This window comes from Sceloporus undulatus, chromosome 5 (assembly GCF_019175285.1).
Source record: "Sceloporus undulatus isolate JIND9_A2432 ecotype Alabama chromosome 5, SceUnd_v1.1, whole genome shotgun sequence".
NCBI lineage: Eukaryota > Metazoa > Chordata > Lepidosauria > Squamata > Phrynosomatidae > Sceloporus > Sceloporus undulatus.
In genome coordinates, this window is record NC_056526.1 from 106,582,660 (window position 1) to 106,602,030 (window position 19,371).

At 38.8% G+C, this 19,371-nt stretch overlaps 1 protein-coding gene and 1 long non-coding RNA gene across 4 annotated transcripts in view; one reads left to right on the forward strand and one right to left on the reverse strand.

Annotated features, from left to right (window-relative positions):
* Nucleotides 1-19,371, forward strand: part of LOC121931194 — a 972,450-nt gene that overhangs the window by 904,182 nt on the left and 48,897 nt on the right. The gene's annotated exons all lie outside the window — the stretch shown is intronic.
* Nucleotides 1-19,371, reverse strand: part of MPPED1 (metallophosphoesterase domain containing 1) — a 95,197-nt gene that overhangs the window by 74,445 nt on the left and 1,381 nt on the right. The gene's annotated exons all lie outside the window — the stretch shown is intronic.

Genomic DNA, 19,371 nt, shown 5'->3' on the forward strand with positions numbered 1-19,371 from the left:
TTTGACATTTACATTCAAGGACAAGTGCACTTCTGGAGGTTTCCTCTGAAATACGAACTACAGCAACAAGCATTAATTGGGGGACTCTCACCCAAGTAGTAATGAGGGCTCACCCTGCTCAGTTTCCAAGATCAGACAAGATGAGGTGCCTTTAGAGTACTGAGGCCTGGGTCAAAGATGTACTTTCTTTTAAAGCTGTTTAAACCACTGAAAATTATGGGGTGAAGCAGATGGGCAGCAAGGAGTGGTCCCAGGCCACTCCAGCCACAACCTCGCCAGGACTGCAGCAACCACACGGCCTGCTTTCAAAGCGGGCTGCTGCCACAGTCCCAACCTAGCCACCACCAAGATCTGGAATTTTTATGCTCCTTTTGATCCAGACCAAAAGAGCATCAGAGGAGCAGCTTCCACCCACTTTCTGAGAGTGCCTCATTTGAACACCATGCCCCCACAGCAGCAAGAAGCTATTTTATTTGGTCAATGTGTGTTTGGGGTCTAAAATTCCCTTCTTTCTTCAAAAATGAAAAACTACAGCAGTTAAGACTTTGACCTATAAAAATCAGATGTCCATAGTTTGACTCCAACTTCTGCCATGAACTCATCGCTGTCATAATTATAACTAAACCATGTGCAGCTGAGTACTTGAAAGCACTATACAAACATTCTACTACTACCAAAATCTCTCACTTCTGTTTATCTCCACAACAATCCTGTGACTTGGTTTAGGTTAAGAGTGAGGGCCAGAGCAGATGGGCAGGAAAAGTGGCTGGATCCTGCTTTATCCCAAAGCAAGCCGAACCCCCCGCTGCCTACACAGCCGACTCCTAAAAAATATACATTTTGGACGTAGTTGAAATTTCATCTTTAATATTGCTGTCATAAAGTTATTAATTTGGGTCCAGAATATTTTAACCTTTTCACAAGACCACCAAGTATGGTAAAATGTCCCAATATGAATTGTGCATTTCCAACTTTGTTGCTTTGGGTTTTATACAGTTTGGCTGATATTTGAAAGATATGATTACTGAGGGCTAAAAGAAGCAGATGTGTTTTATTAATGCACACAATTCATGTGTACTTTTGCCCTAGTACAATGCTATATTAGAATCAAAAAGCAACTAACTTTTGGAAATGTTTCTTTAAATCAATATTTTCTGGAGTTTTAATGATTTCAATGTGTTTCATTTTCCTTTTTCTTTGATTGTCTTTTGTTGTTGTCACTGGGCTTTGAATTCGTTTAACGTCAGTCCCTAATTTTCAAAAACAATTAAACAAAGTTCTAAGCACCACACATCCTCGTTAATGCCTCATTTCAAATGGACATCACAGCTGGTCTGCTCCACAGCACTAGTCCTAACTGCTGGCAGGGTTACCATTTGCAGAACTTTTTTAAAAAGACTTTCAATATGATTTACAATATGTACTGTTCATACAGTATAATGCCGTCATCAGTACATTTTTAAAAACCATAAGCCATGGCCCCAGGGTAACAGAACTGTTTCCATTTTCTCCCCTTGCAGTTTTCCCATGTGGTCCTTGAGCCTACTCTGGAAGTCTGGGAAACTCTACTTGAGGCTAGGAGGCATGGAAGGCTGAAGCAGGCAACAAAAAAAGCCCCTTAGAAAATGTATATAGCCACTAACACATTGTTTACAGCCTTGTTTTCATTAAGTATTTCACAGTATCTTTGTGCATACCCATAAAATATACAGCCTTGAATGAAGTGGAAAAAAATCTTTCTGTGTCCCACTGTCTTATTTGTGTTCTGATTCAATCATGAAAAACAGTGATGGGCCAGGAAGATACTCCATACCATGGTATACCATGTCACACCATGATGACCCCCCCCCAAAAAAAACCTCCAAGCTGAATTTACAAAAATCATTTTTAAAATTAAAATTTATTTTAAAAAATTAAACCAGACCTATTGTTTTTTGTGGGGTTTTCAGGCTATGTGGCCATGTTCTGGAAGAGCTTATTCCTGACGTTTTCTCTGGATTCAACCTGAACTTGTTTTCCCTCATCCAGCCCATTACCGAATCAACACAGTTATTTAGAGGCATTTAAAAGCCTACTTTACGGTGCTGATTCTGGTGCATCATAAGAAAAGTACCAAGATGGAACATCTGGACCTGGTTCATCTCCTGAATGACTTCAGAAGTTCCATTTGTTTTAATACTAAAATGACCAAATCATTATCCCATCTTTGTGAACTGCCAAATAATCTGAAAATAATTCAGTGTTATTATTTAATGTACCTACTTTCTAATGCATCTTACATCACTGAATATCTATTACAGCTAAATTAAACAAGAATATATATCCATGAAAAATGATTAAATAGAATCATCCTCACTAATGATTTAAACTATTAAAACAGAATCCTTCAGGGAAATAATATAAATCACGATTAAGTCAAGCAATTTAAGTAAATCAGCCCTGACAATAAGAGTGTCAGTTGGGTTGAGCACAGAGACAGGAAAAACCGGCCCAATCTTGGGTTTTCTGAAAGCGAGTGGAAATCCTGCACCATGTGGTGTCAGGCCGCAGTGCTTATTTTTCCTCGCCTCCCCACCATATATGCACACCATGACACAAACACACTGCCAGTCACCGCCATTCACTTCCCTTCTCCTGTCCAGCTGCTATCCCATTGGGCATCTGTATGTCTGGCTACACAATCGCACAAGTGATACATCGGTGTGCCAAATAACACACTCACAAACCACAATCATGGAGGCCCTCCATTCCCATACTGCTACACTTGCACCATTCTGTTCATATGTCTGTATGATGATGCACATTTTCCACACTGAGACTGAGTATCAGACTTTATTTTTGCTCTGGTATTTCACCCCAGAGAGTAGCTTTATGTCTGTTTCCACCTGGTTTCGGGTCATACGTCGTCTAAATATCTCGGCTTCAAGTCAGTTTGAAGCTGCTTTATTTTGCCAGTTTGGAGAAGGCCAGACATTTCATGTTGAATGCGACAGATTATTTTAATTTTTTAATTTTTTTCCTGAGGATGATAAACTTCAGTTTTTACATGGGTACCTTGTGGAATGGCTATAGGGTGCATACAATTTCCTTTCTAAATGAGAGGAAATCTGAAAGCCAAATAAATAAGCACCCCTCTTGAACTACTGCTGTAAAAATGTAATAAAAAATATGCTTGCTCACAGAAATGGTGGTTAAAAATAGTCATGGGTTAAATTATTTATTTATTTAGTGCTGTGATGAATGAGAGTTCCTCCATTTATCAGAACATTTTTCGCAGATAACAAAGGCTTAAATGTGGAAGGCGGTACATTTTAATGAGAGTTTACATCACAGCTGATGAGATGGCAACTGACCAATGAGATGGGCAGTTGGGGGAGAAACATTACCCTTTGAGATGGTTCTGAGAAAGAGGTTTTAGAAAGCCTGGATGGAACATGAAGCTTTTGTTTGCCTGCCTGCCTGCCTGTTGACTGGTGGTCTCTGATACTCTTGCAGCAGACTATGAGGAAGCTGGTGGAGATGGACAGTGGAGTCCAGGCTCCCAGCATGAAGGGTTACAAATTCCATCTGGGCTATGAGTAAGATTATGAACATGTACCAGTCAGTGACATTAGGATTTTTTATTTGTTTTACTGGTTCGGTTGAAATTATTGTACTGTACAAGAAACGTATATACTTTCTGTTTGTGCCTGTAGGACAATTTAGTCCTGCACGTAGTAATATCCTTTTGCACTAGAACTCCTTTAATTTTCTTTAAATTTTTGCTGGTCTTTGACTGTAATAAAGTTACTGATTGATTTTCTTTAAATTACTCTGCCTCCTTGCACTCCTTTTTACGTGCCTTGGCATGGCTAGTTCTTTTTTAAGCTGGCAAAGAAAGGTGTCAGTGGAATCCCCCAGCAAAGTCCTCATGTGTTACTGGGGGCAGCTGATGGCAACAAGGGTTGTTTTTTGATTAAAAAGGTGGTCTCAAGGAGTCCCATCTAGCTTAGCAGGAGTGGAGATGGATCATAGAGAACCTTCACAAGTGCTATCCAAACTAATCAAACTATGGACCCAAACAGACAGGCCAAAATAAAGCTGCTTAGGGTCACTTTGGAGGTATACTGTTTAAATGACACACACATCTTAAGAGGCTAGAAGCCTCACCAAAGTTGTGATCCAGTCCTTAGGACTGGAGTGTGGCTTTGGCATGGTTTCCAGCCTCTTCAGACGCATGCAGCATTTAAACAGCATACCTCCAAAGTGACCCAGAGCAGCTTTATTTTGGCCTGTCTGTTCGGCCCTATTTAACTAATTTGAGGTTGCTGCTAAAATGTTTCTGTTAGCCTTCAGGTTGTTTCCAACTTATGTTGACCCTAGGACAAACATATCATGGACTATTCTTGGCAAAATTTGTTCAGAGGGGCTTTGTCTTTGCCCTCCTCTGAGGTTGAGAGAGTGGGTCCATGGTCAATGCCTGGGGGAGAAAGTACTAAATGATGAATATATATGGACATTTTTGCTTGTTTACTGGAGGAAATCATACAGTTTAAGAAAAGTTTCACTACTGTGTTAGACCTACCTTTTTAAAAAGTGTATTATGAGTAGGTCCTACTGTTGTTAACTGCCTTCGAGTTGACTGCAATGTATGGAGAACCTGGGGATGAAACCTCTCCAAGATCCTCCATTGCTCTGCTTAGTTCATGCAAATGCAGGCCCATGACCTCTCTGATTGAGTCGATTCATCTGGTGTGTGGTCTTCTTCTTTTTTTTTCTGCTTCCCTCCACCTTTCCTAGCATTATTGTCTTTTCCAATGTGTCATTACTTCTCATGATTGGCCAAATGACAACCTCAATTTGACTATTTTGGCTTCCAATGAGATTTCAGGCATTATCTGTTATTGTTTGTCTTTTTGGCTGCCCACCCTATCCTGAACACTGTTTTCCAGCACCACATCTCAAATGAGTTGATACTCTTCCTATCTGCTTTCTTCACTGTCCAGTTCATACATACGTACATTGTGATGGAAAATACAATGGATTGGATGATTCTAACTTTAGTACTCTGTTGTATATCTTTGCACTTTAGGATCTTGTCTAGTTCTTTCATACTGCTCTTCCTGTTTCCCCCCATTTTCTTCTTATTTCTTGACTGAGTCTTCATTCAGATCCATGTTTGATCCTAGATATGGGAACTATTTCTATTTCGTTGTCTAGATTGAATTCATGTGTTTCTTCTGTAGTCATTATTTATATTCTCTTTATATTCAGCATTAAGCCTGCCTTTGCACTTTCATCTTTGACATTCCTTAGTAATTGTTCCATGTCTGTGATGTTCCAAGTAGTATGGTATCATCCACCAATCTTAGATTGTTGATGTTTTCCCCTCTTATCTTCACCTCTCCTTCTTCCAAGTCTAACCCTGATCTTTTTATGATATTTTCTGGAAACAGGGTGACAGAATGTAGCCTTGCCTGACCCCTTTGCCAACTAGGAACCATTCTGTTTCTCCTAATTCTGTTCTAGCAGTAGCCTCTTGTCCTGAGTACAGACTTGTCATCAGAACTATCAAATGTGGTGGCACTCCCAAAATCTTAAGAGCCATACATATCTTTTCATATTTTCCTATTAGCTACAACAAATTGAACACATGTATGTGCAGGTTTATCGCACCAGAATCTTTCTGCAGCAAAATATATTATTAAACTAATTTGGAGCTTTTTTTGTATTAATTACTTTACAATCTAAAATCATAAACCTGTAAAGTGCAAAGTGTATATCTAATTTAATTATTTCACAAACTTTCTCTTCACGCCTCCTGAACTATTCACTTAATTACAACATACCAATTATAACACTAGTTTGAGTGATAATATCACAGGAAAAGTTTATATCTGCTCACTGAACCAGTTGCAATTCTGTACCCTCCCCGCTGGAAGCCACCTCATACCAGTTCACTGGGGGTTATTCCCATAATTGTCAAAAGAACTGCAGTCTTAGTCTTAGTCACTAGATACAAGTTAAACTTGCTAGATTGCAAAAAAGATCCATGTTTGGAGAAAACAAGACATCTAAAGAAAACTTGCATGTGGGCAGGAGGGGTAGATCTAGCTGACTTACCCTTTCACTGTGTCCATTTTCTCACAAAGCAACCATGAGCCCAAATAGGTTGCAATGGGTCAAGACCCTACAAGTCATCCATCAAAACACAGAGCAATCCAGCATCCTGGTATACAGGACGACATAGATCACAAAGTGTATCTATACATAAGGAAAACTTTGAAGTGCCATGCTATATGCAGCTCTGTTGTTCTCATGGCAGGAGACAGTGTGGCTGGATGACTGCATGGCTTTCGGTAAGAGAATCACATGTTGAGCATGTAAGGTTTCATAGAGTCATAAAGTTGGAAGACACCTCAAGGCCATCAAGTTCACCCTTCTGCAATATGATCTTTGCCAATAAGAACTTCCTCTTCTATCAGAATGCTCATTCCATGAGATATCTTAACTCTATGGTGTGGATGTGGTGCCTTTGTATAACAGATGATTTGTTCTTCAGTCTGGTATTTCCACCACTGTTACTACACTACATTCTTGGGAAGAAAAAAACCCACTTCGTCAACCACAATTCTTACTTTCTTTCTTTCTTATTTATACATTAGGTAATATTTCTTTACCTAATTACCATTTTTCTAACCCAGTGCTTTTTCTTGTTGTTTAATGCTTTGTTCCCTGTTCTGTTTTTGCTGAGCTCAAGTTATGGGAACTTCCCCCCCTCCCAAAAAAAAAGATGCACCTAAAAGTAATTATCGCTTCTTTATTTTCAACCAAACTGAACCACTGCCTTATATAAAAGTCAGTAGCTGCTCATGTACAGAATATTTATAAATTAACACTGAAAATCTATAAAAACAATGTAGGAGAGAGAAAGGTAAATAAATAAAGGTATAAATCAAGATGCTGAAGTATGGAGAAGGCAAATGTACTTTCAGCTAAGAAATGAGGGTGCAAGGAAAGTGGAAAAAGAACTAGATTGTGCAGACTAAAACAATATGAAGAAACATAGTGGTACCAGGAAATATAGTGTGACCAGTAAAAGCTTTTTCGTTTGGTTCTGATCATTCATTCCAAAACAACCACAACTAGTGTCAATGTTTCAGCCTTCCTCTGTTTACTTAAAAAGGTCAAATAAGGGTTCTCATATATTAACTGGCTACATTAAAACAGCTATTTTAGTAAACATTGAAGGGTGAAGATATTACACACCTATTACACTGGTAAAGAATGAAGAAACTCAATAGGTTCTCATGTTTACTAATCAAATGAGGGTAAACTACAGTACATATAACAACATCAATGAATTAATATATTGCTTTTTTCAATTTTTCATTTCCCCCCCAAATAGCAGCTGCAGGCGATCCAATCCTGTCATTATCCCCTCTTGTATCATTTTGTGGATGAAAACTGCCCCCAGGCCATTTGGAAAATAGCACACAAAACAGTTTTCATAGCAATGCAAATCACAGAAGGGTGATGGATTTTGCAAGAATCAAAATACTCAGATCTCCATTTAAACCTCTGACCCATGCAGATCAAACCACCCCATGAACACAATCTAAATAAAGAGATGGAGATGTAATAATATCACTCTGTAATTTCATCTGACCTACAACCTCTGACTTCAATGGACAGATTGTTACCTGCCTACTTAATTCACGTGCCACCTATGCAATGAAAGAGTGTAGTTATTCTCATGCTTCATTCCTGTACACTGCAATTCTCTGTACTACAAAATATAAATATTAAATGTTCCTGCAACAGAAGTGCTACCCTTTCACCTCACTTTTAAGAGTGTCACTCTCACTCTCTTGCCTGTTTTACATTACAAAATGCCTTATCACAGCCAATTACTTGCAGAGTCCTGTTCAGGGCCACCCAGATACATTTTCGTCCCAAAGGTAGTTCAGCAGATAGTGCCACCCACTCACTCAATTCAAGGCACACAGTGCCCACAACCAGCCAAGTTGTTTTAACATCAAGCCTTTCCCCACCTCTACTAGTAAAAAAATTAACAATACAAAGGTAAATAACTTACAATTTTTGCCTATCATGCCCTCCACAACTGCTCTCTGAGGTGGCTGTCTCATTTTGCCTAAAGATGGGACCAGCCTTACGACTCACTGTCTTGCTACAGCAGCTGAGCACTTCCAGGTTTTCAGAATTTGGAGCCATTACTACTTCAGATGTGTGTGTGAGAGAGTGACTAAAACTGAAGTCTGAAAACTCTATGCCTCGTTTTCTTATTTTCTAATCAATCAATAACTTTCTCAAACTGTAAAGACCTGACACCAGTAGTAGCATAATAAATGAACATTCAGGAACCTGCAATCTGTCAGAGTTGCTTTCCCATGAGGAGGTAGCAATGGTCATACATTCACAGCTTGGCAGACCCTAGTTATAATTAGTTAATTATCATAAATAGTCACAGTCAGATCCCGTATTACACAGATCTCTATTACATGGATTCAGTATTATGCGAAGTTCCCCTTGAGGTGCTCATGCTAGATATCTCATGCTGCTCATGCCATCTAATGCTGCTTGCGCTAGCTTGTATTCACTGTTGAGTGACTTTTGTTGACTGGCACATTCTGTTAGTTGCTTGCAGTGGTGAAAGAGTTATAACAGTGAATAGTAGTCCCAAAGCACACGAGGTGATGATGGTAATCCAGATAAACCAAGTAAAATCTCTAAAGTGCTTTCCTTAAGAGAGAAGGGGAAAGTTCTGGACTAGATTAGCAAAGAAAAAAATTCATGTGTTGAGGTTGCTAAGATCTATGTAAGAATGAATCTTCCAACAGTGAAATTCTGAAGAAGGGAAAAAAGAAGCTCGTAGTAGTTGCTGTAGCACCTCAAACTGCAAAAACTATGCCCAGATTATAAGATAAATCCATAGTAAAAATGCAGAAGGCATTAAATTTGTGACTGGAAGACATGAACAGAAAATGTGTTCCCATTGATAACAAGGTGTTGCAGCAGGAAACACTGAACCTGTATGAAAACTTCCAACAAGTGCCACCAAACCATTTACTGCGAGTAGGGATTGCTACGTATGAACGAACTACATAAGATCCTAAAGAATAAAGACATACAAGTGATCAATAAAATCAGATTTGTCCAAGCCATAGTATTCCCCATCACCATGTACGGATGTGAGAGGTGGACAGTGGAAAAAATGGATAGGAAAAAAATCAACTCGCGATGTGGTGCTGGAGAAGAGTGCTGAAGATACCATGGACAGCCAAAAAGACACACAAATGGGTCTTTGAACAGATCAAACCAGAATCCCCCCCCCCTCCCCGAAGCCCAGATGACAAAACTGAGGCTGTTGTACTTTGGCCACATCATGAGAAGGCACAACTCTCTTGAAAAGATAGGAAAGATGGACGGCAGTAGAAAGAGAGGAAGACCATACACCAGATACCTAGACTCAATTAGGGAGATCACGGGCCTGAACCTAAAGGACTTAAGCAGAGAAGTGGAGGACATGGGGTACTATTCTCATGTATAGCTGTAATTCTAACTAAAGGTTTGATTCAGACCGTTGCAAGTTTTATTCCAAGTAAGAAAACCCGATGAAATTTATGGGGTCACCATAAGTGAACAGAGAATTTGAAGTTACACACACATTACATAAGATGCAGTTGTTACACTTGCTGCACATGAGCCTTCAGCCTCTAGTTGAGAACCTTTAACTCCTAGAGCTGGGAAATCAATCCTCCATGTCTAGATTTGCTTGCAGCGTCTCACACTTCCAGGACAGCACTGACAATCAAGTGTAAAGGAACAATTGTCATACTGTTTTGGTTTATAGTAGTTTTATTGCCCATTTCCAGAGAGGCAGTCAGTTTAATTTATTTAGCATGGACAGCCTTCTGTACTGAAGAAGCAACCTCCACTATTTGCCTGGGACCTTTTGTTTCCAAAGTAGAAAGAACCGGAGCGGATCCCCAGCATAAAGTAAGGGCGCACTGTAGCTAATTCTAATGTCCTTTACAAATTGATAAACTACAACCATCCCACTAGTGGGATTGAGCAGAACTATAGGGTCATATGAAAGTACCCCTTTTGGAGCAGGCACAGAGCTGCTTCTTAAGGAGGATACTTGGAACAGATAAGAACACTCCGGCCCAAGCAGTGACTTGGGGCCCATTCTATCCAGTGCCAAGATTTGATAAAAGTCTTTAATTACTGGCTAAGGATATTCAAAATTGACCCGGGGAGATTCCTTAAACTCTGCTTTGAAGAACAGTTAGATATTCAGTGACCAAACTTTTAAATATGTCAGGCATTCCTACTAATGTATCAGCTAGAATTCTCTCCTTTTTATCTATTTTCCTCTGGTCATACAGCTCAGGAAACATTAAAACACAGAGTTTTGGATATCAGTGCTCAAACAGACATAGCTTTGCTGGCCGGTTTCAAGTCTCTAAATTGGTTGGCCAAGAATAAAACATTATTTGGCTTAGAAAAGTACCTTAGGCTGAACCTAACACAGAAACAGAGAGTAGCTTTCACCAAAGCTAGATTTGAGCAATTGAAGTCTATATTAAGAACAAGATGGTTTCAAAAAAATATCCTACCACAGGATATGATATCAGTCATAGAGGAAACTGTGCATATCTTGTTTGATTGTTGTATATATGTCAAGGAAAGATCCCATTGCTTAACAACCATTTCTTACAACAATTGGGATCCAATTGTTAAATTGTGCTATTTCCTTTCTGGGGAGAATTTACACTTAGTACGTTACGCTAAAATTTTCTTTCAAAAGCTGCTCACCCAAGGGATCTATTTATCACACAAAATGGGGTCCCCTGCCACAGTAATGAGCTTATTACTCTGATTATTACTCTGATTAAAATTTTTATGCTCGTTACCTCACTCCCCCTGTTTTATCTTGCAATCTATTTTTTAATCAAATTTACTATTTATTTATATTTCATGTGTTTTAATTTATTTAGTTAATTTTACATGAGTTTTAGGATAGTGATTATGTTTACCTGTGTATGTATCTTGGTACTGTATTTTGTATTTGATTGTTGATATGGTCAGCCAACTAATCGATAAACATTGTTGTTGTTGTTGTTGTTAGTATAGTGTCATCTCCGTATCTTCGACTCTTTGTTCCTTCTAACAAATTTCACACATGCAGTACTTCCTCCAAATCTAATCTTGCTTTATGTATATTTTTGGAATACAAGTTAAACACATAAAATGCAGTCTTGTCTGACCCCTTGCCAATTGTAAGCCATTCCGTTTATCCATATTCTATCCTAACGGTAGCCTTTTTGTCCTAAGTGCAGATATATACATCGGGATGATCAAATGCTGTAGCCCACCCATTTCTTTAAGAACGATCCATAGCTTTTCAGGATTTATACAGTCAAAGGCTTTGCTACAGTCTATAAAGAACAGGCTGATTTTCTTCTGAAATTCCTTAGCACGTTCCATAATCAAGCATATGGTTGCAATGTGATGCCTCTTCCTTTCCTGAACCAGTTTGGACATCTGACATTTTCCTCTCCATATATGGTAAGAGTCTTTGTTGCATAATTGTGAGTATCACTTTGTTTGTATGAAAAATTAATGCAATAGTCCTGTGATTACTGCAAACTCTGGTGCCCTTTTCTGGAAGGCCTGTAATACATACTGAGCTTTTCCGATCTGTGGGCCCTCAATTTGTTTTTCATATTTGTTGACAGATTTCAGTTAGAATTAAAATATATTTTGTCTCTGTAAATTGAAGCAGCTCTGTTCCTGGTGATTTATTTCTCCCAAGTGCTCTGAGTGCCACTTCCACTTTACTTTCTAACATTGGAGGTTCACCTTCAAATGATTCTTCTTCCAATAAATCTGTCATCCCTTCTTCTCTTTTGTATAGTTCTTCCATGTATTATTTGCATCATCTTTTTATTTCTACTTGAAATGTAATGTGTTCTCCTGTTGGTCATAGAGCATCCCCATTCTTGGTTTAAATTTCCCTTTGATTTCTCGGATCTTGTGGAAGATGTCTCTTGTTCTTAAAAAATTTTTGCCTCTATCTGCACAGTACTAACTAACGTTGTACAGTCATTATAAATCAAAGACTAATTCTGTGCAAAATGTAATTGGAAAACAAAGAACTGCCCATTTACAGAAAAAATTAGCGTTTACAGTGAATAATCAATTATTGTTATCAGTGCTCTCCATCGAGATGATAACTGCTATCTATTTATTTAATGACTCTCAGCCCAAGTATTAAATGTTTTTCCCGTCAATCACTCGGACAATTACCAGATTATGATACAATAAAAATGGCCTACCTCTAGATATTTTGGGATTTGCTCAAAATCTAACCTGGTTTTAAAGAGCAGATCCTTTGCTATCTCTTTGCAACCACCTGTTAAGTTTTAAAAATCAGTAAAAGCAAACTAATGTTTGCCCCAATTAAGGTAGACCCAGTGAATAAATAGGATGTACATATGTGTTGACTTGCCAAGTTTCCATTAATTCAACGGACATAGTTTAGCTGGTGCTAACAACTGGAATGAGTTCTAAATCTTTGAACTGTTTCTGCTAGTAATGCAATAAAATAATCATTCTATCTTGCAATTAATTATTTTATTTTAAATCCACATTGTATCATTTAAAGGGTGAAGTTTCATTTAAAAAATTGCTGCCAAAACTGTGTTCATTTATCTATAATTTTGACAAATGTGAACACTAGTGGCAAAACAAGAACGGATAGTTTTCATTTATTAATTCCACTGGGATTCCTATGTTCATCTGTAACAACAAAAGGAACAAAGATTTCTGTTCTGTGACATTTAACAAAGTGGGTTGCAATTCAAAACACTCAAGCCACTTGAAAATGCTAACTCTTTCAAGTGCTACAGGTCCCTTTAACAGTTTATAGACAGATAACAATTATTGATCTTTCTTATATCAAAAGATCCCAGCGCAGACCACAGATATCAAAACAACATTTTAAATGATCTAAAACTGGGTATACAGCAGAGATAACAAGAACATCAGTAGTTTCCTTAATAATTCAACAACATTAACTATGACTGAGAGCATTAGTCATTTAGGTCACAATCTCAGACACATTTACTTGGAAGTGCAATGGGACTTGCCTCTGAGTAAACATGCATACGACTGCATTGCAAGGTTGCACATATATGCAGTAAGTTTTGCTGGATATGTTGAAACTGATTAATTAAGAGCAAGCAAGCCAAATACCTATTGTCAATATTTGGACAAATAACTATATTAAATTAAAATCTCAGCTTTGTGTAACTGCACCAAAAATATAATTATATATCCTGCCATTTATCCTGATATAATTTTTAAAAGAGTGCTTAGTTTATACACAACACAAAATGTACTGTACTTGTGTGGACTCTGAATGTGAATCTTGCATAGTATCAATCACCTTAGAAGGAAAGGCACTCCATCCGTATCATTGGTAAGTGTAAAAATTGATAATGCTGATCATCAGTTAAGTGTGTGTGCATTTAGAGCATATTTCACTTTTCTTAAGAATCTTTTCATCATCCCTGTTCCATTTCATTAAAGCAATATTACATATATATGCTGGTAAATTAAAGCTTTTGTAGACTGAGACAACGAAATGGTCTGAAAATTAATTATTCTTTAGCATTGGTGAAGACGTTTCAGATCTGATTTGCACTGGATGGGAGAGCACATGGAGCCTCATAAAAGCAACTAAATTTTGTAAAGTAACAATATAATAATATAGAATACATAAAGAATAATCAGAGTTGATGGAACCCTCACAGGCAAGAGAAAACTACAGATTGGGAAGCAGAAAATTCCCATTTGTAGAGCAATACACATAAGTGGGATAAGAAAGATGAAGCATGGGGCACAGGACTGGCCTCTTCCAATTTATGGATCATTAGCTCACTCCACTGAGGAAGATGTAAAACAGGACTCTGCATGTGAATCTTGGATAGTATCTGTCGCCTGACTAGAAGGAAGAGCTCCCCATCATTCTCATTCGTAAAGAATCTCTGGACCAAGACTCATCTCTGCTGCTACACTAATCTGTTTATTTTGAACAATGCACACTCCTAGATGAGACTTACTGTGCAATTGATGTGACTTGATCATGGAAGTTTAAGGAGGTCTAAATAACGTTGCCTTTGACTTGCTGTCCTCCCATGTTTTCCCCTGTCGCTCCCCTTCCCCCCCCCCCCCCCCCCCCCCCACTTAATAGAGAAAATCCACTCAGGAATATAGGTGGAGTAGCTATAAATGGCTTTTAACTGTGAGCAGTAGGAGCCCTGTCCCTGGAAGCACTTATGTTTGCCTTCACATTAAAATATGAAATCCTAGTAGTAGTAACTTTTATCAGCAATCTGGTTCTCGTGTTATGTGAAACTGAAATGTGAAACTTTTCAGTGAGGAGATTTTAAATATTTGTGTTTAGAAAACGGTATTACTTATAACAGTGATGGTAAACCTTTTTGGGGCCACGTGTTCGAACTAAAAAAAATCCCGCACTGGGTAACACCGAGTGCCAGGGACAGGACTTCCGGGGTGGGACTTCTCCCCCCCCCCTTTCCCTGATCTCTGGCTGGCTGTCTCTGAGAGACAGCAAGAAGTCAGAAAGTCTGGAAAGGGGGATGACAGGGGCACACCAGTTGCTCCTCTTCCCTCTTCCTTTCTCCCAGCCTCCAGCTGTTTCTCAGAGATCCCTGAAGGATCCCTGTGGAGGAGGAGGAATAGGCACACACTCGTTCCTCCTCCTTCCGGACCTTTCCCTGCCCCCAGCTGTCCCTCTGGAGGCAGCTGGGGGCCAAAAAAGGTCCCTGCAGAGGATCAACGGGCATGAGGCGGTTGCTACTCTTCCCACCACCCTTTTCCCAGCCCCCAGCTGTCTCCGGGAGACAGCTGAAGGCCAAGAAACGTCCAGGAGGAGAAGGAACGGGCATGCGCCTGTGGCTCCTACTCCCTAGCGCCCCTTTCTTGGCTTCCAGCTGTCTCAGAGAGGCAGCTGGAAGCCAGGAGACGGCAGGAAGACAGCTGAAGGCCAGGAAACAATAAGGAGGAGAAGCAACGGGCATGCACGTGCCTGTTCCTCCTCCTTCCTGACCTGTGCTGGGTGGCATGGCATTGTGTGCAACCCATGGCACACATACCATAGGTTCACCATCATTGACCTATAACTAAGGGTGCATCTACACTGCAGAATTGATGCCATTTGATATGACTCTAACGGTCATGGCTCCATCCGACAGAATCCTGGGATTTGTAGTTTTGTGAGGTGCCAGCACTCTTTGGCAGAGATTGCTAAAGACCTGGTAAGACTACAGATGCCAGGATTCCATAGGATAGAGCTACAGCACTTAAGTGATGTCAAATTGCATTATTTCTACAGTGTCTCTGCACTTTAACTTCACAGTAAAGTTATTTGTATACACAAACAGAAAACTCTACTTTTTGTCAAAAGAAATATCAAAGCATATAAAGCTAATTGGTGGGAGTTTTGAGTTACATTTTGTTTTTACAGAATCTACTTTCTTTTTAACTACAACTCAAGCCCACCAACTGCAGATAGGTGCAAACAGTACACCTATAATCCAAGAATTCTGACCCCAAGAATTTGTTCCATGTACCAGAAATGAAAAGTACACCACACTCATTCCACAGAAAAATCACTCATGGACACCCAAGCATTCTTTGTTTCACCAACATAAAGTATCTATTCTATCTATTGCCCTCCTCTGGTTTACAGTTTAGAAATCTTCATTCCTTGATCTCATGCAACCTCATTCCTTCCTACTTTAAGTAATACAGCCTCCACAACTCACTGCCTTACGCCAAGAACAGAAATGGAAAAATCATCAGTGGATCTTTCATCCAAGACACTGCATCTCAAAAATATCTCCTGCCTCTATATCACTCCAAGAAAGCATTCTAATGAATCCTTAGGGTGTTAAGGATGTATTTGAAATGTTTAAACCAAATCTACCTCCCTGTACTTTAATACCACTGACCATCTAACCTCAGTCAAAAGGGGTGACGGAAAGGAGTTTAAATGCTGTCAGGTATAGAATAACGCTTTATTCTTCTTCCCTTCCTCCTGATAAAAAGAAGAAGAATAAGGGGAGAACTTTCTAACTAGGGATAGATAGTTTTTAAACTGAAATTGTCATACAACACTAATGTAGCAGGAATGCAGAAAGGAGACTGAAGTGATACAAGTGATCTAATTTACAAACCATACCACTCCCTCTATCTATGAAGAATTCACTTTTGTTTTAATGTTAAACACTTTTCATTTCTACATTATAAATTGTGACATTTTGGAAATGTTTTATATGCCAGAATGAAAATCTTAAAGCAAGGTAACCTCATGAAAGCAGTCTTATACATTAGCTCTGTACTGAATCTATGCTTCTGTTAAAGACTGTCAGAATGTGATTTGGCAAGAATCAAATCTAGGCAGAAGATTTGATTAAGTCTCTATATTAAGTACTGTATTAAGTTGTATTATCATCCGGTGAAGTAATTATATTATATGATTAAATATTCTGTATAAAATACTTACACTACACAAGACAGTGTACAAATATAAGCTCAACAGTCCCTGCCCAATCTAAAAGACACTGGCATTTCTGATCATGTATTCTGTTATAAATAAACTCTCCCCTTCGTACAGTCACTTGCCTGGATATCTGCTGTTACCTTATCTACTGAAGCTACTCTAGGATGCTATAGCAGAAATGCCATTACACAGTGCAAATGAGAATAATATCTTGAACAAACAATTATTTCCATAACTTGCATGACTGTTATTTGTTTTAACATTTTACCCCATCTTTCCAAGAATTCAGGGTGAATTACAATACAAAGATTATTCAACATAATTATTATATGCATGTTAAGTTGCTTCTTGAAACTGACAGACGCTGAATGTCTTGAAAAAGCCAATATTATACTGGGACTAGAACTACTGACTCTTTTTGGGACCAGTAACTCATCCAATAAATGTAAATAAACTATATCGTGGGCACTTACTATAAATGAGCAAGCTGTATTTTTTTAAACTATTTATAGGACTGATTTTTTTTAATATTTAAAAACTGAATTCAAATTAATCAACCTATTCTATCTATCAGTATGAGATGCCAGTAATTCCAACATCTTGGGCTATATCCAGTGAATATGTCCCAACCAGAGTATACCTACTGCACTGAAATCAATGGAACTTACATGAATGATGACTAACAAGTCCAATTCACTTTGCTGGGTCTATTATACTGTATATTGAATTAAATGCATTTTAAGCAGTTTTTCAATAGAAACTTCATTGAAAAAGAGAGAATGCATGCACGCATATCGGTATGCAATGTATTTACTTATATATGCATACACTATATCTTCCCTAAAGGTACAAAAGTTAAGACTGCAATGTAATAAAAATTGCCTGTCATGTGAATTAATGAAAGAACCTGGTGAGGACAATTTCAACACAGACATTCACCTAAATTGCAGCCCAGCATATACCAGGATTTTATCATATTTAATAGCAGGTGGCACCATATTTTATAAGAGTTCATGAAGATACATTTATTAAAGTCAATGCATTTTTTAAAATATGCATGCAAAATTTACAGTTTGCCCTAACACACTAACTTTCTTGTTCCAGAGGCCACTATATACCACTATTTTACACACTATGACTTCTGTACATTTCTTAAGACATGGCCTGAATCTTGGACATGCACAGTATACAAAACATATTTTTAAAACATGCCAACAACTTCTTTGTAATAATTTTAATAAATTAATGTGAGGTCGAAGGCTTTCATGGCTGGCAGCCATAGTTTTGTGGGTTTTTCAGGCTATGAGGCCACATTCTAGAAGAGTTTATTCCTGACGTTTCACCAGCAACTGTGGCTGGCATCTTCAGAGAATGTATTCTCTAAAGATGCCAGCCACAAATGCTGGTGAAACAGGAATAAACTCTTGTAGAACGTGGCCTCATAGCCCGAAAAACCCACAAAAACTATTAATAAATTAATTTCAGGAGAAGGCATTTTCAAAATTTAATAACCTATCCTCAACTTAATCTTCCAGATAACAATGTTCTGCTATATCACGGACTACTCTCTAATACCTAAAGTGAAATAGCACTACAAAACTAAGTGGAATACCTGACAGACTCTTCTCTGGCAAAGAAGACATTTAAATCTGTGCCACTCAGAGTGGTGCCCCATGTACTGGTGCTAGTCCACAAGCCACAAGCTGCAGGTCCCTGAAGAGTTTCCATAAAAGAAACAACTGTAGTCAAGGATCACAAATATGGTTTTGGTGTCTGGAACAACAGGGGATAAAAATTGCTGGTGCCCCACACCACACAGCTTATGCAAGGATTTAAGCAACCTACTGACCCTAAAGAGAGAAAGAGTAGACTGGTCTAGAATTTTTCCAGGCTCGTGACATAATTTCAAAATGTTTTGAACACTGGGACTGAATAAACCTACAAGCAAACAGGGATGTACTGATTTTCACAAGCCATCTAGTTAGACATCATTATGTGACAGATGCTGAAATACTATGCAAACTTACCTGAAGGTTAATCACACTGAATTCAGTGTAATTTTATTCTGAATTAACAGGGTCATATTGTAACTCTCACTGAACGTACTCACAATTAACTTGTCCCACTGATTCTAAAGGCACCTATAAGAAAATGTGCACAGGTCTGCAGGTTGAGTGCCAGTCAATTAAATGTTGAGGACCCGACACAGAGGAAATGGGGGGGGGGGGGGGTTCAAAGTACTCTGAACTATTAGTGAAGTTATTAGAGCAGGGTGACCAGACATCCTCCTTTTCCAGGACGCATCCTCCCTTCCAACCTACTTTCCAAAATGTCCTCCCTTTTGAGCACGACTTAACACAAGTATATGCGTGTTTTTAGCTATTATGTGGTCATGCCCCCCCCCCATTTTTCTCAAAGGTCTGAATTCTGCGGTGTCTTGTCCTCCTTTGAGGTTAGGCGATCCGGTCACCCTGTCTTTTCAAGGCTCCCACTTGACTACAGAAGTGGACAGGACACAAGCGACCCACAAGCGGCGCTAAATGACCAAAGCACAGTCTGAACAAAAACAGGGAGGGAATATTAAACAACGCAGAAAGGATATAATATTACTTGAATGAAAATGACAATGCACTCTTATGTAACAATGATGACCCTAAGCCTCCAAGACATATGTTAAGATCAAGAGGGAACTGGGTTATCAGGGGTCAGAGTGGTTTTTCTTTCAACAAAGTAGTCTGCACAGACACAGACATTACTGGGAGGAAGAGGTGGGG